Genomic DNA, 9904 nt, shown 5'->3' with positions numbered 1-9904 from the left:
GAAGAAGAAGAAGAAGAAGAAGAAGAAGAAGAAGAAGAAGAAGAAGAAGAAGAAGAAGAAGAAGAAGAAGAAGAAGAAGAAGAGGAGGAGAAGGAGGAGGAAGAGGAGGAGGAGGAGGAGAAGGAAGAGGAGGAGGAAGAAGACCACACTAAGGGGGTAGGGGCAGAGCCACGCTGTGCACTGGGGGGACGGGGAAAGGTGAGGATTATGTGGGGGTACAGGTAAATCCTCAAACCCAGCCTGGGTGACTGAGACACACTGTTTTTCACAATCCAGCCAGCACTGCCAAAATAATACCAATAAATAAAACCTATGTTGAATCCAGGGGCTGCTTCCAAGCTAAGAGCAACGGTGTCTTTGACAAATGGCCTTTTCTTTTTTTTTTTTGGTCCGGTCGTGGGGCCTGAACTCTGGGCCTGAGCACTGTCCCTCAGCTCTTCAGCTCAAGGCTAGCGCTCTACCACTTGAGCCACAGCGCCACTTCCGGCTTTTTTCTTTTTGCTTATGTGGTACTGAGGAATCGAACCCAGGGCCTCATGCATGCAAGGCAAGTGCTCTACCACTGAGCCACCTTCCCAGCCCCTTCCTCCTGCTTTTTGATGGCACTATCTCACTGTGTAACCCAGGTTGACCTTGAATTTGGAATCCTCCTGCCTCAGCCTCTAGAGAGCTAGGATTATAGGCATGCAGCACTATGCCCAGCTCTAGGATGCTTTTTCTAAAGAGTTACTCTCACCTGTGAAAACTGATATTTCCTGGAAGATATTCATTAGATCCTTTTGTTCAGAAGAACAAGAGACAGGAAGTAACCCAAGTGCCAACAATAGTCAAGTCAATGATAGAAAAGCCACAAAGTAAAATACTAGGAAACTGTTCAAAAGAAAGAAAGGGGCTACAGATGTAGCTCAGGGGTAGATCATATGCCTAGCACGCGTGGGGCCCTAAGCTCCACCCCCATCATCAATAACAAAAGGCAGATTATCTTGTTTTGGTATAGAAAAATGTATAAATTACATTAAGAAAAAAAGTAAAGCTGGGTGCCGGTGGCTCAAGTCTGCCATCCTAACTACTTGGAAGCCTGAGAGTTGAGCCAGACTGGACAGCAAAGTCCATGAGACTCCTAACTCCAATTAACCAGCAAAATACTAGAAGTAGAGTTGTGGTTCAAGTGGTAGAGTGCCAGCCTGGAGTACAGAAGCCTAAAGGACTACATCCAAGCTCTAAGTTCAAGTTGTAATACTGACACAGAAGAAAAAAGTAAACACTACACACAGTTTACACTAAGAGGGAGATGTGTGCAGATGTGTAGGTGCAAATGCACATGTATATGCTTACCGTGTGCGATCAAAGGCCAATTAGTCTCTTTGGAAGAAGACTCAGGGACCTGAGGATGCTGGCTGTCTTGTAAGTGGGAGAGAGCACTTGCTTTTCATTACACATCTTTTAACTTTTATTTTTATCTTCTTACTCTATGAAGGAACATTTAAATTTATTTATTTATATTTATTTTACTGGTTGTGGGGTTTGAACTCTGGGTCTGGGCACTGTTCCTGGGCTCCTTTTGCTCAAGGCTAGTGATCCACCATTTGAGATACAGTGTCACTTCTAGCTTTTTCTGAGATTAATTGGAGATCAAAGTCTCAGACTCCTTTGCCCAGGCTGGCTTTGAACTGAGACCCTCAGATCTCAGCCTCCCAAATTGCTAGGATTACAGGTGTGAGCCACCAGTACCCAGCTTAAATGTTTATTTTTTTATTATTTATTTACTTATTTTGAAACTATGCAATCGAAGCTAGCCTCAACTCTGGATCTGCCTGTTTCTGCCTCCTGAGTGCTATGATTACAGGTATGTACCACCACACCTGGCTTAAGTTTCCAATGAAATACAGGGTTACATTTCCTTTTAACCTATGCATTCCATATTATTTCGCTCAACAAATGAAATTTCCATTTCTGTCACCATGAGTCATGAAAAGTAAGAATAGACACATGGAGAAAGAAAGCTGAACCAAAAGGGCTTCTGAATAAACTGTCTCCTCATCTTCCCCGAGTTCTCCTTTACTACTCGCCAGCGAGGACAGGCCAGCCAGAGAGCTACTAAAAAAATCTTCCTGGAAAAGACTTTCTAGAAGATTCTTAAGTGGCTGTGGGATGGAGAACCATGGCCAGGCTTGAAGCAAGTAGGAAGAATGAGTGTAATCACTCTCCCACGAAACTGGCTTCATGCCCTGTTTGCTTAGCTGGGTTAGGGTGGGAAGAAGAGTCTGGGGTCACAGGTGTCCAGCAGAGGGTGGGTCCCCATCCTCACCCTCAGGTCCACCTAGAGGAGGCGAACACTGCTCTTCTCTAACAAGGAAAGTGAAGGCCGTGCTGACGCTACCAGCAACCCAGAACCCAGGAAAGCCCACATGTGTTTGGCCAGCCATGTTGTAGTTTCACTTTTATGGGTGCTGATTCCCTCAGTCAGCCTGCGCTGTTGCTTCTCCACTCTGCCTGGTTTTAGGTACAGCCAATGGCTCCCCTGCCGGTGCCAACAGTCCGGGTTTCTTTCAGTTTTGCTGGTTGTTTTCTACATAGAGTCAAGTCGAAATGTGGAGACTTTTAAGCCACCAACCAGCACTCAAAAACCAAAACAACACAACACAAAACAAGAACAGGTCCCGCAAAGAACAGAAGTTTGCATCTGTGAACACTTCCACAGGCCCCACACTAAGTTGAGTTGCCCCACCCCCAAAGTTTTTTTTTAATTTAATTTTATTTTATTTGTGAACATACTGTACAGAGGAGTTACAATTACATGAGCAGGATAATGGGTGCATTTCTTACCAAGCATTGCAGCCTCCTCCTTTGTTTACCCTTCACATCCCTTCCCAGCCTCCCCCCTCCCCCCAATCCCAATCCTTCTCCTTCCCCCCCTTCCCCCCTCCCCCCCAAAGTTTTTATAGTGCATGCGCTCACTTTCATTTCTTATTCCTTCATCCAATCTATCCAATGGCAATGAAGTACTGCAGGTTGTAACAAAGTAGCACAAAGCAGGTGGATTGCAATGACAAAAATCTGTTCTCCTGCAGAACAGAAAGCTGGAATGTAAGTGCAGTGGGACAGAGCCAGGCTCCCTCTAAGGGCTGAGGGTGTCAGCAAATGCTCCTTCCCTACCTCTTCCCACTTTCCCCAGGTTTCTCCGCTTGTGGGTACATTGCGTTAACCTTCGCCCCTGGCCTATGGCTGCCTTTCATTCTGCTAGACCTTGCTGATTGCCTCTAGGCCACCAGAGCACACACACCAGTTCTACCTGCCAAAAAAGGTCACGTTGCCTGGGTATGCAGAGGCTGCCCGGGCACGTGGCTAAGCAGACTGTGAAATTCACGAACCCTCTGTTTGTCTGCCCCACTGAGGACCCAAGAGTCCTTACCCTTCTAGGGGTACTTTAAACTTGACCAAGTGCTAGGCCTACCTTATTCATACCATCTATTGAAGACTCTATTGTGCCCATTTTACAGGTGAGCAATCAAGGTCCCAAGAGATGAAGTGGCTTGCTCATTGGTACCCAGCAAGTATAAGATGCTGAGGGGCCTGATCTGCCCCCTCCCAGGACAGGTGCCAGACAGCCATGTACAGGTCATATTGTCAACAGTTCCTCCCCATCCATTCTCCCATGGGAGAGCATGCCCAGTGCTTTATTATTATTTTTGCCGTGCTGGGGTTTGAACACTGGGCCTTGCACATGCTAAGCAAGAGCTCTACCACTTGAGCCATATGCTAACCCAGTCCCTAAGCTGCAAAGTGATTGGAAAGCCAGCTACGTCCTGGCTAGTGTGTGTCCCAACTTCTGCTTCCACCGGCTTCTAGACTCTGGGAACTACTACTTTTCAACCCGCCTTTTATGTTAAGAACCCTCAACCTGGCCAGGTGCCAGTGGTTCCACACCTGTAATCCTAGCTACTTAGGAGGCGGAGAACTGGAGGATGAAGGTTTGAAAACAGTTGAGGTAGAAAAGTCTATGGGACTTTATCTCCAATTAACTAGCAAAATGTCAGACTGGGGGATATGGTTCAAGTAGTAGAGTACCAGCCTTGAGCAAAACAAAACAACCAAAAAAAAAAACCCCAAGCGCACATGAATTCAAACCCCGAATTCAAGCCCCAATCCCAGCATACATGCATCTGCACATGTGCACATACACACACACACACACACACACACACACACAGAGAAACCTTAAACCTTTAAAAAAGGAAACAGAAGGGGCTAAGAAGGTGGCTCAGTGGTAGAATGCTTGCCTTGCATGCATGAGGCCCTAGGTTCGATTCCTCAGCACCAACTAAGCAGAAAAAGCCAGAAGTGGTGCTATGGCTCAAGTGGTAGAGTGCTAGCCTTGAGCTGAAGAGCTGATGGACAGCGCCCAGGCCCAGAGTTCAGGCCCCATGACCAACAAAAAACAAACAAACAAAAAAGGCAACATAAGATCACAAATGTATAAAAAGTATGCAAGCCTGGAACCGGTGGCTCAAGTGGTAGAGTGCCAACCTTGAGCTAAAGAACTGAGGGACAGTACTCAGGCCCAGAGTTCAAGCCCCATAACCACCACCAACAAAAACTATGCAAGCAGTGTGGAAGTTGGGGTCTCTCCTAAGCCTGACTACACCCACTAGATCCAGAACTATTAGTTGAGATGTGTGATATCTGCCTTTTTGTGTGTGCCAGTCCTGGGACTTGAAGGGCTGGTCATTGTCCCTGAGCTTTTGACTCAAGGCTAGAACTCTACCAATTGAGCCTCAGCTCCACTTCTGGCTTGGGGGGGGGGAACGGTAGTTTATTGGAAATAAGAGTCTCCTGGACTTCCCAGGTTGGGCAACTTTGGACTGCGATCCTCGGATCTCAGCTCCAAGTCGCTAGGATTACAGGTGTGTGCCACCAGTACTGGGCATTTTTAAAAACAGGGAGGTGGGTGGCCTGGGGCGGGAGTGTGGAAGCTGGCCATGGCGGTCACCAGCACATGCCTAGGGCTATGCTGAAGTCTATCTTCTACTAACCTATAGGTTTGACATTTTTTCATAATAAAAAAAGGGGGTTGAGGCTTTTAAAAAAAATCCGAATGGCGCATCAGGGATAGTGCAACTTCGGCAATTCTTTATGAAAGTTAGAAGAAAGAAAAAAGCCAAGACAAGGTGGATCCCCCCTCCCCTCCCCACCCCCCCACTCCCCCACCCCCCCTCCCCCGCCACCTGGGCGACCCTGGCTCATCCATCGGAATCTGTCCATCATCCCGGGGCTCTGCCCTGACCGCAGGTGGCTCCTGTGCGGGTTGTCCGCCCATCCCCTCCGCCATCCCCCCCCTCCCTCTCTGCGTGGAGTTTGAACCCAGACCCGCACCGGGCACTCACCAGCAGGACTCCCGGCTTCATCGCGCTCCCGAAACTGAAAGCTGAAAGCGACCGATGAGGGCGGGAGCCAGGGAACCGGGGACCAGCGCCGCTGCCGAGAAATCACGTGTGTTCAAGGCAGCAGCCCGGAGCAGGCCTGGCACAGCCGCTCCCCGTGCGCCCGGCCCCGGACCCAGGACGTGATCCAGCATCCCAGGGGCGCGCTGGGCTCAGCAGGTGAGCTGAGGGGCGGGGGCAGGGCGCCCCGGGATGCTGTTGCAGGACTTGGGGGGGGGTAGTTCAGGGGGAGGCCTGACTCCTGGCCCTGGGTGTGTGTGGGGGGACCCCCCAGGATGGAAGCAAGGAAGAGAATGACAGGTCCCATTCACTGAGCCCTAGCTAGCTGACCCAGGTGAGTCCGATGTGTGCGGTTTTTATTTTTGTGCCACTACTGAGGCTTGAACCCAGGGACTTACCACTTCCCTTAGATTTTATTTTTTGCTCAAGACTAGTGTTCTACCACTTGAGCTACACTCCACAGTGCTGGCTTTTTGCTGGTTAATTGGAGAGAAGAGTCTTAGGACTTTCCTGCCCTGGCTGGCTTCAAATCCTGATCCTGAGATCTCAGCCTCAGTAGCAGCCAGGATTATTGGCATGAGCCACCAGCACCCTGCTAGGATAAGTACTCTGTACAGAGATCTCTCTTCCAGTCTTTGAAGTCACCCTAACATAGAGGCAAGCAGGACCCTATGGCAGGGAGGAAGAAGGGGGGAATTACAGGGAGGAGGGAGGGGAATTACAGGGAAGAGGGGGGAATTGCAGGGACGAGGGAGGGGAATTTCAGGAAGGAGAGGGGGAATTGCAGGGAGGAGGAAGGGAAGGACTTCACAGAGTCACCCAGGACCCACCAGCAGAGAGGAGGGAAGCATGGAAAGAAAGACAGGGAGACAGAAGGACAGGGAAACAGGACATGGGGGTGGAGGGGAGGAGATGGAAGGGGAGGGACAGGAAGAAGGAGAGTGGGGTCAGGGGCAGTAGGGAAAGACTTCCTGTTCAATTACTCATTCAGAACTTTCCTCCAGCATCTTCCACCATTTTTAGCTCTTGTCCCTGGACACGCCTGTGGAGACCGCCCCATCCTGGGGGTGGCTCTGCCGGCTAGAAAGCCCTCTAATTCTCAAAGGAAAGCAGTGTCCACAGCCAGACTTCTGCTCCCTTGCTTTCCAGGCCAAAGATTGGGGGAAGAAGAAGAGGGATTGCAGGGTAGAGGTCAGACACATGGATTGTACCTCACATCTCAGGTTCAATTCTTCCCCTCAAACTGGGTTGGATTGAGAGCTCCCCAGGATCTCCATGCACCTCTGCAAGTGTCTGGGAGGGCCTTTCTAGAGAATTAAACTGCCCCGGGCTAAGCTTCGGCCTAATCAATGGATGGCACAGCCTGGGAAGTTGTGAGGAGCCAGGGGCGGGCCTGTGGGGAGGAAGCAGATCCCTGGTGAGCTGCTTGGGGGCCCTGTCCTGCCCTAGGTTTCTGTATTAGTCTGCTTCCTCTGCTCCTTGTCTGCTGCAAGCTGAAGACAGTTCTCCACCACACACCATGAGGTTCAGACAAGTATGTGGGGCCAACCATGGCTGTACCCCTGAAACCATGGGCCAAAGTAAGTCCCTCCTCCCTTTAAGTTGGTACTGTCAGGTGTTTTGGTCACAGCAACCCCAAATTAGCCATCACCTTAACTGAGTGCTATGGCACGTTGGCCAAATGTCTCTAAGGCTCAGTCAGTCACGCCATCTATAAGATGGGAACGAGGACAACAAGACCTCTCCATAATCTGGTCACAGAATTTGAAGACCTGAAGCTAGGGCTCAATGCTGCTGTGCCTGCTGTCCCCAAAGCCAGCCCCCCTCCTTTTTTGTTATGCCAGTCAGTCCTGGGGCTTGAACTCACGACCTAGGTGCTGTCCTTGAGCTTTTATGTTCAAAGCTAGCCCTCTACCACGTGTGCCACAGCTCCACTTCCAGCTTTTTGGTGTTTCAGTAGAGATAAGAATCTCGTGAACTTTTCAGCCTGGGCTGGATTCAAACTTCAATCCTCAGATGTCAGCCTCCTGAGTAGCTAGGATTATAGGCATGAGTCACCAGTACCCAGTTACCCTATATTTTTGTCCTCTTCTGCAGGTGTCATAATCCCTTTCTAAGACAGTTGGGAGGGAGAGAACACCCATCTTGCACTTGCTTTCGTGGGTCTGGCTCCTTGTATAACTCTGACAATTGCCCTGTTCTGTCCTGGCCTCAACTTCCTCATCTATCAGATGGCAAATTCCCACCCCACTCCAAGCTATTATGGATGGATCATGGCATGGAATGGGGACTGTTGGCTCTATGTCTGGGGTGGGGAGAAGGACTGGGTTCTAGTCTCAGGGTTTATTCACTACTCATTGAACACCTCTGTGTGATTGGCCCTTCATGAAGTCCCCAGTGGGGCTTTGGATAAATAGGTGGATAAATAGGATCATGCAGACTACAGGATCAAGGTTACTATCACTTCAGGCAGATGAAGAAATAAGGTCCAGAGAGGTCAGGTGGCTTGGGGGGGGGATGGGGGGGAGGTCACAGAGCAATCGAGAGCAGAGTCTTGAACCCACTGCTCACTCCACCACCACAGTGACAGCGGGCCTACCACGAAGGATTCTAGGAGAGCTACTTCCCCAGACTGTTCACAGAAACTGCGCTCTGTACCCAGCCTGGCCTGGGGCCCAACAGTCTCCATCTTCTGGTCTAAGGTATGCAACTCTGGTTGTCTGTTTCAGAAAGACCTCAGTGCCAGCATGAAAACTAGCTAATGGACAAAAGTGTTCTTTGGGTGACAGCAGACAATGGTGAACCACTGCCCATAACTGAACTATACCAGGCCTCCTCAAAAGCCACAGTTGCTTGTCTTAATGTTTCTGTTCGTCTTACACACCTTGATATGTGTGCCACAGTCACTGGGGAAACCAAATGGCCCCCATGCTTTCTGTTTGCCTGAGGCCTAGTCTCACTGAGGCCCTTAGAATCCATCTTGGACAAGCCTAGCAGCCGGAGCACTTTCTCGGGGGGCCCCTGGCCTGGGGAAGCCTTGCCTGCTCCAAGAGGGTGGCAGTAGGTTCTGGGTACAGTCTTCTCTGGGGAACAGATTGGAACAGGCCATCGTTCTAGCAAGGTCAGGACTTCCTAGTCACTTGGGCTGGCCTAGAACAGCATTTCTGGGCTTGCTCAGAGCTTCTAGAGCAGGACTTGGGAGAGGCCCCAACTAGTTGATCCTGTTCTGGCAAATTCTTTTCACTTGGGGACTCCATAGCTCCTTTTTGCCTCGTGCACTCCCAGGGAGTGCTCAGATCTAGGGACCCACCCTCTGAGGGTGGAGATCTAGGGACCCACCCTCTGAGGGTGGAGAAGGGAGCTGGGAGATGAACGTAGCTTCCATTTTGGAATGGAGACGAGTTCTTGGTGAAAGTTTCTGTTTCTAAACAAGGAGCTGCCTGAGGCTGCCCCGTTCTCATGCTGCTGTGTTCATGCTGCTAAGGAAGGGCCTTGGATCTTCCCACACCCCTCAAGGGAGCATTCTAAGTCCAGTGTGGCTTCTGATTGCTGTTGTCACCCTGGCTGGATGGTGATATTGCAACTTCTTGACTTCCATGTGGGATAAGTTAAGCTTCTCCTGCCAAAGGCCCTTTAAGAGTCCTCCCCCTTCCTCCCCACGCTCCTTGTGAGTCAGACCTCGCTCTAGATTCCAAGAAATGGGTGGGATGGGGGGCATCAGAAAGAACCTGGCAAGTAGATGCTGTGTGCTAGGTGAACACTCTACTACTCAAGCCACACACCCCCAGCCCCTTGGTTTTGATTTTGATCTTGAAATAAAAGTTTAGCTGTCCTTGTCTGGGCTGGCCTGGAACTCTTGATCTTCCAGCTATGACTAGAGGTATGTGCTACCATGCCTAGCACCCTGCAGATCTTTTTTTTTTTTAATTTTTATTTTTTGTCAGTCATGGGACTTGAACTCTGGGCCTGGGCGCTGTCCCTGAGCTCTTCAGCTCAAGGTGAGGGCTCTACTACTTGAACCACAGCACCACTTCCAGTTTTCTATTGGTTTATTGGAGATAAGAGCCCAGGCTGGCTTTGAACCTCAATCCTCAGAGCTCAGCCTCCTGAGTAGCTAGGATTACAGGCGTGAGCCACCAGCGCCCAGCTCCCACAGACCTTTTTATACCTGAAGTGCCATCCACATGCCAAGTGCCCCCTCCATCTTGCCTCCTGGCAATGTTAAAACAAAAGCCAGGTCCTTCCATAGTGTGGATACCACCTGCTGCTCTTGCCTCATCTCTTTTCTTCTCTGCTGTCTGGGCTACACTGGTATCATCCTTGCCCTTTCTTGAATCTGTCAAGGTTCGCTCTACCCCAGGGACTTTGCATGTGTCTTGCATGCACCAGAAAAGTGGTAATCAAATTTCAAGATGTTTGGAGAGACAGATTACAGCATTATGCCTTTTTACCCCTCCCATTTG

At 50.0% G+C, this 9904-nt stretch overlaps 1 protein-coding gene across 8 annotated transcripts in view; it reads right to left on the bottom strand.

Moving 5' to 3' along the window:
• The window catches only part of Nlrc5 (NLR family, CARD domain containing 5), a 69803-nt gene extending 64399 nt beyond the window's left edge, over positions 1 to 5404 (bottom strand). For 7 of the 8 annotated variants that reach the window (XR_001175508.1, XM_013027981.1, XM_013027987.1 and 4 more), the window contains exon 1: positions 5385 to 5404. The gene's annotated coding sequence lies outside the window, so the exon portion shown is untranslated. Of the gene's footprint in view, positions 1 to 1335; positions 1443 to 5384 lie in introns of those variants that run through there. The other variant, XM_013027983.1, reaches the window with a different exon arrangement.
• Positions 5405 to 9904: the final 4500 nt, after the last annotated feature.

Source organism: Dipodomys ordii, unplaced genomic scaffold, assembly GCF_000151885.1.
Source record: "Dipodomys ordii isolate 6190 unplaced genomic scaffold, Dord_2.0 Scaffold106, whole genome shotgun sequence".
Lineage (NCBI taxonomy): Eukaryota > Metazoa > Chordata > Mammalia > Rodentia > Heteromyidae > Dipodomys > Dipodomys ordii.
Note: the sequence above shows the minus strand (reverse complement) of the source record. Positions and strands in the feature narration are given on the sequence as shown.